The following is a 21708-nucleotide window of genomic DNA, read 5'->3' on the forward strand; positions in this document are numbered from 1 at the left end:
TATTCGTTCTATTTGGTAATTATCATGGATTGTGTAAAGCACAAATATTTTATGTAAACTCTCGAAGTAAATAACTTGGTTCAAGTTATCAACGTGATAACGCAAAGACAAACGTTTCAACCTTTACGAAGAAGTCCTAAAACATAGATTGACGTGTTAATCGTTGTCATTATTATCATTACTATTATTAATTATTAATCGTATACCGAAGGAAAAACAAAGAGAAGAAAGTATCGTTCCTTGAGGCATCGGTCGATCTAAATCGAAAGCTAAATCGAGGACTCACTGTAGATAAATATTCGTTCTATTTGGTAATTATCATAGATTGTGTAAAGCACAAATATTTTATTCAAACTCTCAAAGTAAGTAACTTGGTTCAAATTATCAACGTGATAACGCAAGGACAAACGTTTCAATCGTGTTAATCGTTGTCATTATTATCATTACTATTATTAATTATTAATCATATACCGAAGGAAAAACAAAGAGAAGAAAGTACCGTTCCTTGAGGCATCGGTCGATCTAAATCGAAAGCTAAATCGAGGACTCATTGTAGATAAATATTCGTTCTATTTGGTAATTATCATGAATTGTGTATAGCACAAATATTTTATTTAAACTCTCGAAGTAAGTAACTTGGTTCAAATGATCAACGTGATAACGCAAAGACAAACGTTTCAACCTTTACGAAGATGTCCTAAAACATAGGTTGACGTGTTAATCGTTGTCATTATTATCATTACTATTATTAATTATTAATCATATACCGAAGGAAAAACAAAGAGAAGAAAGTATCGCTCGTTGAGGCACCGGTCGATCAAGGAACATTCCATAGAAAGAAAAATCGAGGCCGAACGAGGAGCGGCCGACAGCTCGTTCCTGAAGAGAGAATCCCCGAGAATGGGGGCAATTTGGTTACCTGACGGCCGGACTGTTCCAGGTCGGGTGTCGATCGATGTTCATCCACGTAAAAGGGTGGGTGGCGGTACGAGGGAACGGATGGTTAAAGGATAGTGGCGGCGGTCGGGGTTGTAATAAGCGTAATGGATATAGCGGGCCTGCACGCATGCCCTCGTCTCGCGACGAGCGGAGCGGCGTGTTCACGCAGCAAAGGGTTGCATCGTATAATCGTGAGAACGTCTGCCTCTGCACCCCCGGCGTACTTCGGCTCTCAGGTTTATTTCTTTCGTTGTCCAGCGACAGCATTACTTTCATTATGCCTGCCGTTTTATTTCGATCTGCCGGCGATACACTGTATAAAGCGCCAGGCTCGTAAATATTCCGCTTCGGAACCAAGTTATTGTTTCACGCGACTTTCGATAAATGGACGACGATGCCTCGAACCGAACGAAGATTATAACGTAATAAATTAACGACAGGGTAAAATTAATTTCATCGGTCTACATTTTGGTTAATTGGAACAATTGGAATTGAGGTTAACGTGTACGTCTTTGATATAGTTTTAGTTTGTAATATTTATTGGACCGTTTAACTTTATCCTTTACCATTTGTGCCTACCTTCAACGAAAGAGAAGATATTGCTATTCAATGTAGTGAAGATAAACGATTCTGCATTCAGGTTTCCATTTTAATGTGTTTATTAGATAGTCGACATATTTTAATATCAAAATGGGAATCATCGTTATCTTTGGCAACAGGTAATGTAAGTCAGTGTGTAATTTTGTTATAAACATAAAATATAGCAGGTGTAAAATAAAATAATCAAATTTCTGGAACATAATTGTTATTGACGTCAATATAAAGTTTTATTTGATCGAATAATTAGCATCATCAGAAAATGTAAAATTATATATATATAAAATGTGTCAATAATTCGAGCTTTAACAAAACCTGTAACATGAACTTAGATATAAAATTTTACTTCAATGTGTATTTTACTTCACTTCTAATCACAACTAACAAGGTTTTGTTGAAAATCTAATTTTTTCGTTTTGTCGTTTGAAAAAATATAGATTTGGCCTCGATAAGTGAAAAATAGGAGTAGGTTGTTTTACCACGTTAAAAAAGAGTACGGTTAATAAAGCCGGTCTTTACAGTCAGTTTGGAATTTGTCCAGAAATTCACTGGCCACTGTAATCTAATCCTCGCAACAAGAGAACAGCTTTAAACCTTTTTGAATTTTAAAACATTCACAGACTTGTCTCAAGCAGACACCACATATCCTGGTTTCCTCGACGACCAAACAAGACCTGGAAGACCCCACGATTGATCATCCTTAACTCTACATGCTTCAGGTGTACCGTGGTTTCCGGTGAAAAGTTCAAGTTGGCTAACTCGATGTACCGGTTCGCTGGGTCACCGGAAGCTTTTATTGTTTTACAAGTTTACCACGACGGGGCTGAGTGACCCTGCCGGTGATTCGATTCCCCAGAAGACGGTGGCTTTCTCTATGATGCCCGCCCGGTTGTCCCCGTTTATCACGAATGACCACTTTGTCATTAGACCAGAGATTGCTCGTAAAACCTCAACTGATTTCGAGATTGATGCTTGAAATAAAGTCCGATGCGCACCGAATAAAACGTTTCCAGATGAAGATAAACGATTGCGTGCACGGACGCGTATTGGGAGAAAGTATTATTGGGTCGTTCGGAAAGTCATTTCGTTTTTTTTTTTTTTCCGTGAAAATGAAACACAATTTTATTAGATTGTATCAACATTTTATTAAATTATATATTCTCCATTTTGGAAAACGAAACGACTTTCCGGACAACCCAATAGTTCGTGTTGAAAGAATTGCAAGAATGAAATGTAACGTTTAGAAATTCTCTCAATGATACTGTAGAATTTTCTGATCCTGGCTACCAAGAATGAATCCATTTTACACAGGTACAAAAATTTAGGTCTCGATAATATACAATACATTGATACAAAGTAAAAGGTAAGTATCTAGAGATCATCGGCTATTTAATTTCTAAGCCAATAGTTTTTTTACAAGATTACATACATTGTAGATCGTACGAAACGTTTCTCACAATAATTCGAGACACAGATAATAAAAATAATCAACGAAACAACGTATCGATTCACAAACTGACACAACTTAAGATGTTACTTCCGTGTTAGAGTATCTAAAATAACTTAAAAACCAGGCGTTCGAATACATTCAATCAACTTCCACGTTCTGCATCTGATCAGAACTCGGCACTTTGTTCTTTTGCGATTACCACTCAACAGTTAACGAAAAGCCACGAACAGTCCCGAGATTCGTAAATGTTCGTATCCGTGTCCCATCCAGTGCCTCCTTGGTGCGACATCTGCCTACGCGTACGTCTTGAATCCTCTTCGTAACTGCGGTACGATCGATGAAAAGATACGGACGATCTAGAGATGTAAAAATTCCAAAAAGACAAGCAACGCACAGGTAAAGATCTAAAAATTCACCGATGCCCGTATCTGCATCATTGGAGTACGGAATTGAATCCAGCGGCCCCTCAGCGCGGCATCAGCGTTCGTAGCACGTCCAGAAACAAGGACCGCGATCGATTGGTGGTGCGTTTCGTTTGTCCCGCGACGTACATAAAGCAGTAGGCGTGTTTGGTGTTTCTGTTTCTATGGACGCTTGACCTATTGTCTCAGGGGTTTAATTTTTGGCCCCTGCGCGGCCTCCTTCTCGGTCATGCGTCTCCCTCAGTTTCGGTTCCTCCCACGTCATCGGGAGCCGACTTCCCTAACGCATTCAGTTCTCCGACGCGACAATGCGTTGTCCTCGTTGCGGAACGAGGCGATACACAATGCGACAGCAATCAGGAGTCGCGCCCCTGTCAGCAGGATCTCTCTGTCTCCTTCCCGTCGGTGGGTTCCACCTCGATCTCCTTGTACCGACTCTTCCCGCTGCCCACCTTTTTTGCTTTCTTTTTCATTCAGAACCCATGGAACACGTTGCTCAATGGGACAAACAGGGGCCAGATAAGAACGATTCTCTCTTTCTCTCGGTTCGCAGCGGGAGCCGGTGATTTCACGAGTCAATGCCGGGATAAGAGATTGCAGGAAGAGACCGAACGGTGGATCAACGATGAGAAATATTTTCAAATCGCGGAGACACCGGCCATCTCGCGCTCGATTCGGCCAACGGGGAAACCCAGGCGCCGAGTATTCCAGTAATTTTCTCTTGGCTCGCTATTGTGTCGCGATTGATATCGAACGTCACCGTTCCGGAAAAAGATGAAATCGGTGAATGGATAACGGACGGGCCAGAGGTGAAACACTCCTTGCGAGGAAGGATCTCGAATGTATACGCTCAATTGCAAGGTACAAAGGTACTAACCCTGTTCGAAGTGTTGAGATATATTTTATTTTCCAGACATCCGGCTCGTATACGCGTACACCGCCCAGCTCTGATCAACGAAAGCTCTAATTCGTGACTTCGAACAAACTCTAAACGATCTAAAAGGAAGATTCATCGCGGTAGGGGACTAGAACTTTGAATACAAATCATGGACTTGAAGACTCGATAATTTCCAACTACAACTACACTTTTCTACAATGTTGCAGAAAAGAAAACGAGAAAACAGACCGCCGAACTGATCAACCGAAAGGAACGCTCTAACAAATATAATTGATTTTACGATCACCAATTTCTTTTTAAATACAAGTAACACGCACAGGTAAAGGTAGAATTGATTTCAGATCACGTATCGATCGTTCTCACGTTCCAGGAGCACTCTTCGCTCTTACCTGTGAATCTCACGAAAACAGAGCTGCATCGGAGCAGAAACCTTTAACGAAAATACAGGACCCTCTCTTCCAGCGAAGGACAAAAATACAAGGAGAAACGCTTTGGGAGCTAAACGATGATTTTACGGAACTGTTGTAAGGGGGGTTTGGGGGTGGCGTGTTTGCCCACCCCGATGGATGGATGGACGCTTTGCTTACGCAGAGAACGACGCACTGGGTAAACAGCGATTGGATTTCCTCTTCGACCTCGTCTTTCACCGGCGGACCTTCTACACGATAGATCCTGTATCCGTCGAGGAAAGGGTGTCCTTTGCAGTTAGAAAAACCGATCCAATTTCGGAGGGAGAAGAAGTGGAGTCAACGAACTCACCCTTTCTCCCAAGTTTCCACATTCCCTTATTTTCCCACTGGAAAATTTTCAGATCGTTATTTCTGTTCACATACGATTTCGTGAAATTTTCATTCGGATATCTCGATCACTCGTCGAAAAATTAAAATTTTTTTCACATTCGATTCTTTTTTCTATCTCCGTTCGTTTTTCAAACGCTCGCGTAAATCAGGATTATTTTATCCAGAACTTCGAGACGACAGTCCCCTGCACTCTGAACCTGGGTGTCGATCGATAAAAAGAAAACAAGACAAATATTTTTTAATACTCTACCCTGTCTAAAGTTTCACACTTTAGGACGAAAGTGTACCTACTTTTCGTTAATCACACCGAAGTTACCAAAAATTGCAATCGATAAGTTTACGAAAAGGTGAACCGTGCTCGTTGAAATTATTTTTCGATTATTATGCAATTTTCGAAGTACACATCCCCCAGATAGAATACCCCTTATTCCAAAAGCATGAATGTGCAATTCGTTTAATTTTTCAAACTCACAGTTGAATATAAAATGTAACCGGATAATAACAATGTATGTATTCGAGCCTAGAATACAATCGTCCTTGTCGTACAATGCACACATTTATCGAAACAAGACATTTAACGTGCACCTTTAGACGAGACGTGAGAATTTTTGCACAGATGATCTTGAGCGCAAAGAGAACGATATTTCGTAGAGAAGTGAATCGGTTATCGATACTTGTATCGTTTACGAGTTCGAACCTTATTGTAAAATAACATTAGCTGCGCAAATCTGGACAAGGAAGATTGAAGAACTTTTAATCAACGGGAAATGATACGCGCATGCAATGCTTCCGTCATGAGAGAGTCGAGGACGCTAAAAAACAACAGGGCGCCTGCGACCCTTCTTTTCGTCCTCGCCCTTCATCCAGGAAGTAATTCTTCCGAGCCAGTGGACCACGACGACAGCGAACAGGTCACATCTGAATTTTTTCACTCTGCTCGTTCCTATTCTACTCAGTGATCTACAATGATACACGGCTACGAATTTCTGCTCGATAAGGGCTATTCTTCCGATTCAGTGGCTCGTTTTATTACGAATTAAAATAATTTCCACGCAGAATAGTTCCTTCTCGGTCGGTGAAATATTTTTTTATATTCTTCGTCCTTCGAGGAACAAATTATTTGATCTCAACGGAAACCAAACTAGTCTCGATTCGTCCGTTAATATTGTAACGATGGTGTCGAGTCATTTCGTTGTATGGTTGTAAAGTACTCCGAAAAACCAAACCGAGTTACATTCTCGGTTCGACAAACTGAACCAATACAATAATTAAAGAGCTCGAAAGAATGAAGTAGCTCTAATTGTTTCGAACGGCTCGTATATATTTTTCGGGAAGAAAATACAATACGATTATATTAACTTAATCGTATTGATAACAGATTGTATTAATTTAATCGTATTAATAACATATTATATTAATTTAATCGTATTAGTAACAGATTATATTAATAACGGAAAAAAATGAAGCTCGAAAAAACTTTTTACACGTATGCTCATTCTGATAATAGCTTACCAGAGCAACACTACAGAAAAGTAGATAGCGTTGTAAATACAATTGATACAACTATTACATCGAACGAACCAAAATACTGAGAGTGAAGTTGATTTTTAGGATTTTCGCTACAAAGTAAACGGATAGATTTTTTTTTGAATAAATGTGTTTCCTATTCGTAGATCATTTTGTACCGAGTAGACTTATGGAACGTCAATACGCGGGGAAAAATAAATACCGTTCCGTAAAAAATAAATCATCATTATCGCGCAGTTAGGTGTACCAAGGAGGTAGCCGTGCAACAAAAGAACGTCTCGAGCACGAAGCCCTGGCGTTTGGAGAACCCGGAGAACCCACCCTCCGCCCAGGAAGTATTTCTTCCAAGCCGGTGAATCGAAGCGGAAATGAAAATTTCACATCTGAATTTTTTCACCAGAAGACCCATTCGAAGGGGGTAGGCCGAAGGACAATGGGAAAGCCAGCCCGTGTCACCCTTGCGTTAATTTCTAACGGAGTATTCGCTCTCCCCTCTTTACCCTCATTGCAGCTCTAAAATCACCCCTCACTCTTCGCGATCTCGTTCTTCGACGCGCCATCTCCATTATAGAGACTTCTTCGGCTACATATCCGGTGCCCCGATTTAAACGTCGAAGAGGTCGTCGACTTCCTCTACTCGAGGAATCGCTTAATCGATAGCCGGGGGTCTATTTTAAGTTGCAGAGGCTCCGATGGTAGCGATCGTCCCGTTGCGTCCGCAGAATATAGTTCGAACCGCGAACAACTGGGCTCCAGGGTCCATTTTGACCCAGACCTGATTTCCATTCGTTTCTATACGAACGCGAGGACTTTGATCGAAGTTTTGCATTATTGGATAAGAAATTCTTTGTTTCTTTGTATCAATGGCTGTAACGAGCACGAAAGCTGGTCGATGGTTATGTTTGTTGTTTCGCGGCTGTGACGTAAACGTTACATGGATCGAAATGGTACCCGGAACTCGTTCGACGGGAGTTAACTTTCTGTAATATTCGTTTTTCGTATCAATTTCTTTTTCGTTTTATAACGTGTTTTGATCGAAGAAAAATAAACAGTGAAATATACCAATGTTGTGTCTGCTCGTATAAGTAAACCCAGAAACGAGTAAATTATTATTTCTATTTTCGCGCGATCGATCGATGAGAACCAAATTTGGTAATTTGGTAATCATTCTTGGTGCAACAAATTTTTAATAAATTTTGTATTAGAGAAGGGTAGAGCTATTTTTAAAAGAATCGTAACGGAATACTTTCCTTAGCATCGTTCTGTTTCGACGAATTATTTTCTCTCGCTCAATCTTGAAATGACTGCCGTCGATCTTCGTCATCGTCTTCGGTCAATAGCAGCAACGACTGTGATGCTAGAAGGGCTGGGGGACTGAAGCTAGAATGGGAATGTAAACACAACTGTGCCTCCAACTTGAGGTTAAACTCAAATGTTTTTCGTTCAACAAGTATTTTCTACTGTTTCAGCGATAAGTTTTATTAGCTACCGGACAACAGATTTTCACGTAAAAAAATCGTCTGTTCGGAAAATAAAAAGTTTAGAGAAAACGAAAAGGGAAGTAAATTTATTTGAAAACTTACGTATCGAACAGGGATGTTTCAGTTCACCGAAAATCATAGTTGGGTGCACTCGTTATTACACCCAATTACAATGGAAAAGAAATGTGTTCAAGTTTCTGGAGATCGATTGATTGGTGTTCTCGTTGGACGAATCCCACGTCAAATTCATCCTCTCATGGTGGTGTCTCCAGAATGTCTGTCGTCCCACTCGCGCACATACCCCTAAATAGCAACCCCCATGGAGACAATCAATCAGCCGGTCGCTGGACCTTGACTGTGTCCACATTGCGCTTTCTGCACTTCTCTCTGTCTCTCTTCCTCTTGGCCCTCGATCACGAGCGTGAGGCCTTTTTTCTCCTTTAATTTCTCTCTGTCTTCTTCTCTTCGCCTATACGCAACATGTCGATGAATAGATATCATAGACACCATAAGGGGCGCGAGCCTATGAAATAAAATAACATGTAGCTATGAATGGATCGGCGCATCTGCGATTTTCGACGGTTCATCGTTGATCATTGATCCGTTTCTCTCTCAGGTCTGGTGCGAGAAGTGGATGCAGGTAGGCACATTTTTTCATTCGTTCCGGAGCGAGATAGTTACGTCGGTTAGGGTGTCCAGTGTTCCGAAAATTATGTTGTTTCGGGCATTAAAGTTTCATCTGGTATATTTAGCGCGTTCGCTGATGTGCAAGGATGGAAGCTTTTGTTGGAATTTCAGGAAGTAAAGGAATTTAATGTGTTTAATTATTCTAACAGGGAGGTCATTTGAAATAGAGTTTTTAAATGCAGATGATGGTTCAGAAGTCCTCGTACATCGGGAAAGTTTATTCGCAAATCACGTATGTATCGACTGGTAATCCTATCTAGTAGCTATCTAGAGTATCCATCCCTATGAGAATGAGTACTCGTACTTTTGCTCTCACCTGGAATCCGTGTGGCAATGTGTCCTCTAGTGAAATTAAATAATATTAAAAATTCTTAGAAATGGAGAGCAAAACATCTAGGTATAATGTTAGTTAAAAACCTTACCTAGAAAAGTTTTTTAATCACATCTAGGTATAATGTTAATTAAAAACCTTACCTAGAAAAGTTGCGTTAAGTCTAACCTCAAACTAAAACTCAGCTACACCTCCACGAAAAAGTTACTACAACGTATTTTAACATTGTCTTAACTAGCAATTCTATACAAAAAGGACATCATTTCAAATTACGAATCCTCACTTTCTTATTTTGCTTTCACTAACCCGTTCAAAGATTAGCATTTCAGAGAGCACTCTGAAAGAACTATCACGATGAACAGTACATCCATACCAATATATTTAAGTAACCTTCTTTCACCCATAGAGCAAACTGATCACGCGAGTGAAAACTAAATAAGTAAAATCAGAATTCCTGAATGATTCAAATACATATCGTGCTCGCAATAATCCCGATCATTGAGAATATTCAAGTGGACCAACAATAGAACCGTGTGATGCGAATAAATTTTCAAATTGGAATCAAATTTACTAGAAAGCTGGAATGCGTGTCATTCAACCTCGAGTCACTTTGAATCGTGTCACATGTATAAAATAACGTAGAACATATGAACGATAACAATTAGCTTGAAATACTTCCCTTAAAAGTATCCATCTCTCACATCTACGGTGTCTCTCGATAACTGCATCCTCAAGGATGATACGAAACCGTTCACGTCGTATCTTTGTTCTCCGCGTTAATACCGAACAATCGTCGAAAGACAATAGTTATAATTTCAAAGGGTTGCGTAGAGTGTTACCATCACTAAGGAACGACTTGTCGTCTCCAGCCAGCTGAGCGCGAAGAAATGACTCCTTGCAAACTCGTATAGTAACCTCCCACGGGGGATCGTTAGATTGCACGCGTTACACAGAGTTGACATACAAACAGACGGGCAGTGTTGTAATTAACCGCAATCATCGACGGCAAACACAACGCTCGCATCCCCGTGGGACATTATTGACCGAGCCAGCCGGATACGCACCCGTGCTCTCGGTACCGTAAGGAGTGCACGCCACTCCTGATCAATATTTATGACCGAAATCCAAGGGTGGATCCTAGCCGTTCGCGAGTGTATGCCTCCGAGGATACGAGAACCGCGGTCAATATTTATGATAGGAGCAGACGAGTGCAGAGAAGACTCGATCCGCGATAACCGCTGACCGGATTTGTTTGATTTCGGTTCGTAGCGAGTTCCTTTCCAACAATTGGTTCGGTTCGCTGCAACAGGATTGAGTCACGTGGCGATGTTGTCACGGATGCCGAATCGAGATAGCGGGAATGGTGGTTCATTCGGCGAAGATCAGTCTGTAGGCAAATTGATGTTCTCCCCCCACTCTTTCTTTAATCGGAAGTGATTTTAAACGTGAAAATTGAGGAACGATACGAAAGTCACTTGGTAGAGCTTCACGAGTAATAAACAATCTCTTGGTATTGCCATACTTTGTTGTAATAGAGTGGGTACTGAAACATTTATCGGAGAATCTAGACAAAACCTCTTCTAGACTAAATGAATCGAAGTTAACTTTTCAGGGCAATTCCTATTCGTATGCAATTATGGTAAAAATATTAAAAATAAGACAAATGGGAAGTATGGATAAAGATTGAGTTTTAGATTTCGTGAATTTGAGCAATAACTTCCCTCGAAATTAAATAAATAAGTTCGTTGGAGAATTGTCTTGCATTAGAATTTCTTTCGATTGATAAGAATATTTGCATTGCTGCTTAAATTAGAACACTGCTGAACAAACTTCTCTTCTTTTCCTTGATACCTGTTTCGGACTAAATTGTTTCCTTTTGTTAAATCATGCGCTTCTCCGGAAATTAGAACATTACTTAGTTCAAGCTCTATTCGCTCTAGAGCTTTATATTTTTCTCAAAAAATATTCAGTGTATAACTTACTATTACTTAATAAACTGTATTTCATAGAAAATATAGGTGATTTCGCATAGATCTGGTTCCTACACAACCTTCAACTTTCCCTGTTTCCTGTTTAGGCCTCCCGCGTGCGCTCATACATCTTCTTTAACGCGTTCGCTTTCGATACCCTTTTGTTGCTAAACTAGTAAATGTTTTATATACCTACGGACCCTCTCTCTGGCTCCTTGTACCCTCCCATATGTACGCGCAAGACGACACAGATATGCTTTTAGCAGGAGCCGGGGGTGGAACGGTGCGTTTCCGAGCGCGCGCGTCTTCCGGTTGCCTATGTGGGTGTACACGCACCAACCCAACCGAGATCGGCCTCGCATTAAGGCGACAGCGCGACCAACTCCTGCTACGCCGGGGGAGACCGGGACTAAGAAGGGAAAGCTTCGTGTTACTGGCCATATAGGGGTTGCTAGCCTACTTGCGATGGGTACTTGGATGCTTACCTGAAAATCTCCTCGCATCCCGCTGATTTCGAGGGGACGATGGTGTTATCGTTTCCTTGCTACTAATGTTATCTTTTTCGGGGGTAACGAAATTTTTGGAACTTTTTCAGGGATCCTCGTGCCTCTGTGCAAGATCGCGTAGTAAATGTTTCAAAACTCGAATTTACGGTACCGATAAGTCATTAGTCGAGTTTTGAAACTCGAATTTACGGTACCAATGAGTCAAAAATACAGTAATGATGAAAATAGCTTTAACGAGCACGGTTTATTTTCTCGTAAACATTTCAATCGCAATTTTTGGTTCTCTTCGGTAACATCGACGAACAACAAACAGACACAACCTTAACCTAAGGTATGAAGAAATATTTCTTTCGAGGAAACAGCATTTTCAATGCGTGACGAATTAATACTTGATAATGAAGAAGCATAGAAAAATTAGTAAAATTTGATAAACATTATTAATTTTTAATTAAATCTATTTTTCACATCAGTCCTCGAATTTCCATTAAAACTAAGAATATAAAATAAGTCTATCTACATAAATTAAACAGGGTGTATTTTCTTTTGAGGAGAGACACCGTTTTGACAACTGAAAATAAAGTTGATTTGTATTTATTTCAATTTCAATGTTTGAAATTCTCTCTAATTATTTTCAAGTTTCGTACACATTCTACCAAATAATTGAAACTATTATATTCTATTATATAGTTTACGTTATCGTATAACTTAAATAATACGATAAATGGAGGAGTATAATGAATATTCCTATTTATATTGTTACTTACGCTCTAGTATTTCACGTGTTGCGAAACATCGTTGTAAAGTTATTATAAAAAATAAATATTAATAAATCGTTATTCAAAATGTGCAGAAAGTATGTCGCTAATGCAATATGTACAAATTTCAAAAAGAGATTTTTCGAAGAATTTCAAAAAGAGATTTTTCGAAGAATTTCAAAAAGAGATTTTTCGAAGAATTTCAAAAAGAGATATTTCGAAGATTTTTAGGCTCGACTGCCCCCTTAAAACTTGAGGTATTCTGTGACAAGTTCACCAACAGCTTCAGATTCTACAACGAATCTACGATCAAGATTCTTGGTCTATAGGAAAAGCCGATCGCGTTGCAATCGAGTGCAAAGTGCAACATGTTCCAGATGGAAATCGAAACTGAGGGTATATTGTAGGGCACCTGTTTCCAAGCGACGCACTGGGGTCTGGCGCACAGTGCTTCTAGAGGATCATGATTAAACCTCTCTGACCCCCTGTCCCCGGATTTCGTCGTCCCATCGCCAAGTATCATGGGGTCCAGCCTTCGATTCGACATTTGGTGTCATTGTCGTGAGGCGACACGAGGGTGCAACGCGGTGCAACTGCTCTAATGCTGATTTAATCAGAATCCCAGGTCCCACCCCCCGGGTTTGGCATAGATTTATGCGGGGCGATTCTTGTAATCTCGTGTGTTTCCTTCTTTGACCCTGCCCCCTCCACTCTTGTTTCTTACTCTTTCGTTTCATAATTTTCGGTCCTTTAGGGAAAGCGAAACTTCTACGGGGTAGGCAAACTTATGTTGCTACGGTGAACAAGTGTCTTTTAAAATTTTGCGTCAGAAATATAACGTATCTGAGCTCCCATTTATAAATGACTGGACTTTGAAAAATTATTATTATACATCCATGTATCTATATACATAAGTACAAAAGAGCCAGATGAAATATAATTAAATATATTGCACGACTAATCTCTAACATTAGCTGAAAAGTTACTAACTTTAAAAGAAATTATAAATGTAATTGAAACAGAAAATTTGATTGTAAATTTAGTGGTTTAAAAATAAATATAAATATTCTAAATATTGTAATAAATATAGTCCAAACAAATAGTATTCATTTCGAATAAATGTTTCACCATTCTTTTATTTTTCGTTTTTGTATTCAAGAAGACCCAAATTAAGATTCGAAACTTTTATTTAAAGTAAACTATGCTTGTTTATTATAATATTTGCTTAAATATAACTATCCAGTACGCGATAAATAGTTGCATCAACGAATGTACTATTAGAAATTGTTAATAAGCCGTTCGTAAATTATACTTGAGCAATAAGCGACTTACAATTAGATTAAATGATACAAAATTTGAAAAATATTTGTCAAAATTTATAACAATTACTGGAATTGTTACCAACCATTCCAGTAAAATTGTGAATCAATTTATGGAACAAGTGTCGTGTTCAAATAATTTTCCATAGATGCTTTAAAAAACGGTGATCGATTTGATGTAGATTTATCAATTAATGTATTGAGTTTACATTATACAATGTACCGCTAATGATTTGTAACTAAACCTGCATCAGCATCCCTTTTGATCATTATTCTTTGACCTAGATGCCTAACGCAATAATCGGTGTGTATGCGTACCATATGGCTTGGATGTACACTCGGACTAGCACGTTTGCAAAGGTAGTTTTGCATACCTTATTTAGGGAAGTCAGACACAAATTATAATATTACTTATAGTTCTAAATAAATATTAAAATTTTCATATTTTGGGAATTTCTAATTGTTACTAGAAACATTGAACCCAAGAAAACTTGAGGAAGGAGCTAAATTTATTAGTTAGAAAATCTTAAGAATATGCTATTCCTCTCGTGTGAATTATTTCCAAAAAATGATTTATTCATACATTTCCTCTGTTAACACAATAGGATATAAACGACTGACGAATGTATTACAACGAAATTACAAGTTTTTCAATTTCACATTCTCATCGTAAGACTTGACTCAATTTTAAACAAAATTAGTTCATATAGACATTGATATTTGCTCCTTGCAGTGTTTTATTTTTTTCTTACATATATTCGGTATCTGTAAAAATGTTTAAAAACGTTCGTCATAAATCTAAAGAAGAATTAAATTTTACATAAAATATTGGATAAACTTTATCTTTTATATTTTCTCTAATAAAGAAAAAATTAAATAAAATCTTATTCGTTTCGCGCGTAAACCATATTTTTACATCAACAATGATTTAGCTTCGTATTACTTCCTATAATCACGGATTTTTTGTAGTTAAATTCCCATCGATATCATCGACAAGTATTTCTTCGATGACGATTGTCTCTCGATTCGCGAAAATTTCAGAACAGAATCGTCAACTTGCTACCGATTCTTTGGTCGATGACGCATTTTGATACCGTTGGCACGTACCCGGTAAAAGTAACTGGTCCGATTCGATTATTGTCTACCCGAATTCGATTAAGACCCTGCAAACACGTCCCTCGCTGCACACCCTTCCTACCGGATAATAAATTCGATTTCGCCGTCTCGCAAAAGCGCAACGAGCCCGGACGTAAAATCGTCACGTCGACTCCTCGACGCCTCTGGCGAATCGATCTTCACGGATGACACGAAATTCGTGAAAGGAACAGTACAAAACGAAAATTGCATTTGATTAACCCATCTGCACACGAGTTAGACTCCAGACGTTGAAGATTCGTTCAATTTTATTATCAAATTTGCGTCAACGACGGCGCAGTGATTATCTCTCTCGGTAGATTTTTGTATTCGATGTCGTTTCAAGTTCATAGTATCGTAGGATACTATATTTTTAAATTAACTTTTGTCAAGCAATTACAAAATGGCTTCGAAGAGACCGATATAGATCGTCGAACATTGTCGTGCAAAAATATATGTAATGTCAAACAAGGAAGATGCCCATTCGACATTTATTCCTATCTTCACTTCTAACAGAAATATTAGTTTCTTCACGATTGAAACACGATTTTCTTAGAGTCTATAAACATTTTATTAAATTATACATTCTCCATTTTGGAGAACGAAATGACTTTCCGAACGACCCGATATTTACGTTTAATATCCGTTACGACTATTGTAATTCTTATTAAGCGTACTCTAGTGTTTACATAAGAATGATTATATATATATATATATTTTGTTTTTTTTAAATTAACTTTTGTCAAACAATTACAAAATGGTCTCTCGGAGACCGATGTCCCACCGAAAAGGGAATCCCTCAATCATCCGTGACGCGTTTAAGGTCTTACTTTCGCTATATATACTCGAATTAGTAGCCATCGAGCCGCGATGCAAGATAACGGGGATGTAGATGGTCGAGTAGATTAAGCGAGGCCGGAGACAGAGGAAGGAGGGCCGTCGAGGAGCTAAGAACCGAGCCGTGTTGAGAAACGCACGCCAATGAATACGAGAAAAAGAGTGGCTTGGCCGGGTCAGTGACGTGGCAGATGCAACTGCTCGATTTGGGATTACCCTCTTCTTCTTCTTCTTCTTCTTCTTCTTCTTCTACTACTTCTTCTTCTCAGAATTGCCGCTAAAGGCCTGTCTATCCTATGGACGTCACTGATGTCATAAGGTACAGCCGGGCAAAAGCGGGCAGATTTTGAAAACAAAAGGCCGCAGAGGGTCTGCGCTGAGTAGAGTCGTACGTCACAGAGCGTCACGATCGCTCGGTTAACAAAGTGTACCAACGTGTACAGAGTGTTAACGGATGGATAACACTATCGGGGGTGATTTTAATAACATTTTTCCATTCGAAGCTTCGTTCACCTTACTTTCGTATTCGTTGTCCTCCGTGATATTTACATTCTGTCTTTGGCCTTGCGGCTACCGAATACTCTTACTGTCGATACGTTCGCATCGGTCGAATTGTAGCAGTGTCTCGATACAGCGATCGTAAATACGTTGACACGGTGAAAGCGTTCGATGCTCGTAACGAGAGTGCGTCAGTAGCAGCTAAGTATCGATCGATAATAAAAGAACATGTATTATCGAGAAATTTTCAAACTCAGCGGCTAAGTTACCTAATAATAATAAACGTATTATTTGGTAATTTATTATTAGGTGATATTATCTAATAATAATAAACGTATTATTTGCACACTTTGAAACTCGATTTCCTCGTAAACGGAGCTTCGAACGAAAAAATGATATTCCTTTTTTTCGACTTATTTTCGTAAAATCGTATATCACCATCTGCCCGATGCCACTCGTCCGGTAATACACTGTTTACGTCTGCGTTTAGCTCTTAAATCGTTTTGAACATTATAAACGTAAAATAGGAAATAATTACTCAAAGTCTAAGTACGTATTTATAATTAAGTTCCATAATTGCACAAGGTACGGCATGTAAAGCGTATCAATTGAATATTTAAAATAATATTATAATACATACGATGTGTAGATTAATATGCTTCAAGATCATCGACTTGAGTGTTCAGTGAGGGAAGGATGACCTTAGTTACTGGATTGAAACAGTGTTTGAACTCGAATGTAGATTAATAGAAATGCTGGATAAAAAAAAGGGAAAGCAATGCTTTTGAAAAAAAAGAGGCTGATCATTCAACGCAATATTAATTATAGTTATATCTTCGAACTCGAATGTAGATTAATAGAATTGCTCGATGAAAAAGGAGAAGCTTTTTGAAAAAAAAATACAGAAAGAAGGCTGATCATCCATCGCAATATTATTTATAGTTATATCTTCGAACTCGAATGTAGATCAATAGAATTGCTCGATGAAAAAGGAGAAGCTTTTCGAAAAAAAAAAGTACACAAAGAAGGCGGATCGTCCAATATTAATTATAGACGCGCAGTTCGGACAACTGTTGAGAATTGACCGATGAGAACGCGGTCGATTTCATCCCTGTATCGCTTTTTAAGCAGCGAAATGTCACGAGCAACAACTTTAAAATAGAGCCCAGGTGGAGTTTATCGAGAAGAGAATAAATCAATTTCATCGGCTGACGCGCATCACGTTTTCTTTATGAGGCCGCGATCATGCGCTCCCATGACACAAGTTTCGTGAAAGACGCGTCTTGCATAATAGAGGGATGCACTTAGCGTTTCGCCACGGGAACCACGCCGTGGCGAATCTCTTAACAAACATGCGGTAGTCTTCCACGGGATGCACGGTGCATCATCTGCTCCATTAGACGTTCCCGTCGAATCGGCCGCCGGCCGGAAGCTGTTGAGTCACCCGCGGCATTGATCCTCTGCACCATCACCTGCTTTTAACCCGTTGTTCATTGAATGTTTTAACACTGTGCGAACTGGATGAAAGTTTATCCGGTCATCACCGATTTAGAAGTTTTTCTGGCTATTGTCGAACAATCAGGTGTCGATGTACTTATGATTAACGACGAAGTCCACTCCTTGAAGGAATTCAACGATGCGTCCCGTAGGTGAACGCCATTTTCCTTCAATTGAAATTTATCAAATACGAATACTTTCAAGAAACGGAATCGTCGTCTCTATTGTCGTTACACGCGTACCAAACGCGAGTGACAAGATACGCAAGTGGGATCCAATAAAAATTAAAATTGATGCATTCGTTTATTATTATATCTTAACGACAGTATCGCCGATGTTTAAATTATTTTTAATTATACAAAATTGAAAATTTTTTCAAGAGAGTACAAACAACGTACAGGTAAAAGTAATCGAAAAGAGGTTGTGTTTGGATTTATTTTCATCGGGAAAATCATTCAATCGATAATACTTCCAGAAAGATGTAACGAAAAATATAATAGAAACATTATTAGGAATAAAAATTATAGTACAAAACTTATCGATGTACAAACAAAAGAATATTTATTTAGGATTGTAAAAGACAAAAATTTAAAAAGATACATCGTTAAGTATGCCCATGAGTGTCCAAGGAAATTCCTTTTTCTTAAAATTAGATAAACATGTGACGAGATGTTAATTGTTTACACGGCTTAGTAAACACAAGAAAATATTAAATCAAATTATAAGTCGTATGGAACAGTCACGATATATCTTTACTCTCAGTCACTCTCGGTGTGACTTGCCCCTTTGTCGCTCGAAACCGGAAACAATTGCAACGACGTGTCATAAAGAGTTATTTTATATATTGCACAAATAGAACACCTTCTAAGATATAGAAATTAGACAGATTTTAGCAACATACGTCCATCAAAGGAGCAACGTAGAACTGATATGTTTTGCTCGAATTTTCCTGTCATGTACCTCCGACGGATAATGGGTGACCGCAGCGAAGCATTCGTTCTCGATGGTTTCGATTTCAAGTGTGGGGCGATATGGTGGGAAAGCGAGACCGAATGATTGCTGTATGGCACGCGGGGGAGTATATACAAAGGGTGCAGTAATAACGCGACATTATGCTGTATAATGTGGATCATATTCCATACGCATCGTCGTCAATCGTTAAGGACACAGACCGTGAGACTGTATTCACTCGTCACTCGTGGATCGTCTTTGTCAAAATTTCACTGGTACCCGAACGAGTCGTGTTCAAATACGATATTTGTCGCGTTATAAACATTGTTTACATCTCCCTTAAATTTTATGCACCCCCACTTTGAGAACACTATGTCCCATGAAGTCTGTCCAGGCAAATTTTCTCGTAATCTATCGACCAATTTTAACTATACAATTAACTTTCTCTCTTACTACGAAAACCCAATTTTTGCAGAAACAGTCACTCGTGGATCGTTTTTGTCAAAATTTCACTGGTACCCGAACGAATCGTGTTCGAATACGATATTTGTCACGTTATAAACTTTTCTTACATCTCCCTTGAATTTTATGCACCCCCACTTTGAGAACACTATGTCCTATGGAGTCTGTCCAGGCAAATTTTCTCGTAATCTACCGACCAATTTTAACTGTACAATTAACTTTCACTTTTACAACAAAGACTCAATTTTTTCAATATAAATGCTTCGGTGTAAAGAGTTCTTTTGGTGCGTATATATCCACAATAATTTAATTCGTTCCCTTAAATTCTATTAGTCCATCTTTCCCTTAATCCTGTTAGGTTTCTATTGGGAAAGTAATTTCGTTTTCCAAACTGGAGAATATATAATTCAGTAAAATGTTTATACACTCTAAAAAAATCGTGTTTCATCCCCCCACCCCCCCAAAAAAAAAACGTAATGAATCTCCGAACAACCCAATACATTTACAATCTGGTCGATTATTGCTTCGCGAATATAGTACTGTTTCACGCCTACGTGTTTGGTTCTGTTGTGATGCTCCTCGTTCGTCATGATATCCTGTGCACTTTGGTTGTCGTTGAAGAGAGTTATCGGTCTGGCAGTCACCTCCTGTCAAATCAGTAAAGAGTTCTGCTAAGTGCGTGGTCTCCCTCGCAGTATCGGACGTTGCCCTGCATTTTGCTTCCATACTCGAGAGTGCAGCCGACCGTTGCTTTCTCAATTCCCAACTTACTCCAGTGTACGACTTCCTTCCTGTCATTCTCGTCGGCTGCATGATCTGCGTCAACGCAATCTGCGAACTTAAGAATACCTTTGTCGTATACAAGGGAATAATCTCCGGTTCCTTTCGAATGTCCGAACACCGCTTAACTTCGCGCCAATTGCTCTTTTGGTGTAGCATAAGTTGTTGTACCTTCCAAGCATATTAGCAGCGTGTGCAATATGTGACTTTGTGCATATCGTCAAGTACATTAGGCTACCCACTAATTGCTGGTAGGATAAGTTTGGCGAGTTTGTTTCTTCGACCTCCTTTGGCTTCTTTAACCGTTTGTTGGGTTTTAATGGTACCCTTGCGGGATTCGAATTCATCATTTCGTATTTCTTCAATAATTCCTCTATGTAATATTTTTTTAGCGATTTCCAAGCAATTTTACGAGTCCCAATGGTACAGAGTCCTCAGGTATATACAGCTCACCTCCGTGGCGTCATTGATGGAAACTATCAGATCATCTACGTACAGTGCACAGATAATAACTGTTTACCTTTATCGTAAAAAGTATAGACAACGTACCATGTGACTCTGATTTTGGTATAATAAACGAGTATGATAAATTTAAATATTCGTTTGTAAATATAACACGAAAATTTCATCAACTTGTAATATAATCAAGGTTCGTTAAAGCATTTTCACAATTTTTGTATGAAAACATTAGATAATCGTTACGCATAATATGATAGTTGAAAAAAGAAAATACTAGTTATTACACTTGAAGATAATATGGAAATAGTATGTGGTTAAACTATTTTATAGTTACACTTATTGTTAGTATGTGACAAGTTACGTTAAAATATCTCAACGTCATCCGTTTGCTAAACATCGACAAAATAAAAATATTATCAACGAAATTTCATCCAATGTGAAACAATTTACAACTCTCCGTTGGTTGGTTAAGTGATTGTTGAATAAAGCTTTCACGATTTTTCACTTCGTCTTGAATGATGAGTGTTGCCACGCTTTCCATTAATCTGCTTCTCCTCCCCACTGAGCTTTTCCTTCCGGTAGAATTGTTCGCTTCCGATCGAGCAAAATCCTGCGAGAAGTCACAAAAGGGTAGCAAATTCGTGGGAAAACTGTACTTTGATTGATTCTACCTTAAATTTATCTAATAGTGAATGCGTTACAATCAAGGACGGAAAGAAAATTGTATTTTTAAAAACTCTGACAAGACCAGGACTTCTGTCAATATGGAATACATTTTGTTTAAGAAAATATTTACTCTTTGCGATATTTTTATGGAGAAAGTTTGTATCGTTGCAAACTTGTTTAAAAACTATTATCATAGAATGGATATTTTAGATTTTTTATTATTAAAGTTGGAAAGGAACAGTTATTTCGAAGCTTCTCTTAGAATAAATACATTATAAAACTACTCCACGAAAAATTTGATGTAATTAAATACACTGGATACAATTTCCTGAAAAAGGCTCGCAACATGGCCGGAATGTACAACACGAAATGTAAAACGGAATAAACTTTGTTTTCCACTTAACCTTCCGATCGAATAAAATTCATACATTCGGAGCAGTGTTTCTCAAAATGAGGAGCGTGATCGTTGAGGAAAGAGTCTTGCACTTTCTAGAAAGTGGAAAGATGTAGATCATTTAAACGTTTCTTTCTGCGTTGATTCATCATTAGACCTTAACAACAATAGAAACAGGTATATTTCTCTCGCATCATTTTGAATCTATCACTTACTTCAGGGGCAACGATTTTCTTAAAAGAAGTACATCTTGTGCGAACGATTTGAAAATCGAAGCCATGGTAATATCAAAAGTAGATTAGCAGTTTACTTCGGTCGTTAAAGGAACTATAGTATAAAGTATAGTAT

At 38.6% G+C, this 21708-nt stretch overlaps 1 long non-coding RNA gene across 1 annotated transcript; it reads left to right on the forward strand.

The window, feature by feature from the left end:
* The first annotated feature begins 4128 nt into the window (after positions 1–4128).
* On the forward strand, positions 4129–4613 carry LOC143144011 (uncharacterized). Its single transcript, XR_012991322.1, has 3 exons — positions 4129–4250; positions 4322–4425; positions 4513–4613. It is a non-coding gene; the product is annotated as an uncharacterized LOC143144011 (long non-coding RNA).
* Positions 4614–21708: the final 17095 nt, after the last annotated feature.

This window comes from Ptiloglossa arizonensis, chromosome 3 (genome assembly GCF_051014685.1).
Source record: "Ptiloglossa arizonensis isolate GNS036 chromosome 3, iyPtiAriz1_principal, whole genome shotgun sequence".
Taxonomy (NCBI): Eukaryota; Metazoa; Arthropoda; class Insecta; order Hymenoptera; family Colletidae; genus Ptiloglossa; species Ptiloglossa arizonensis.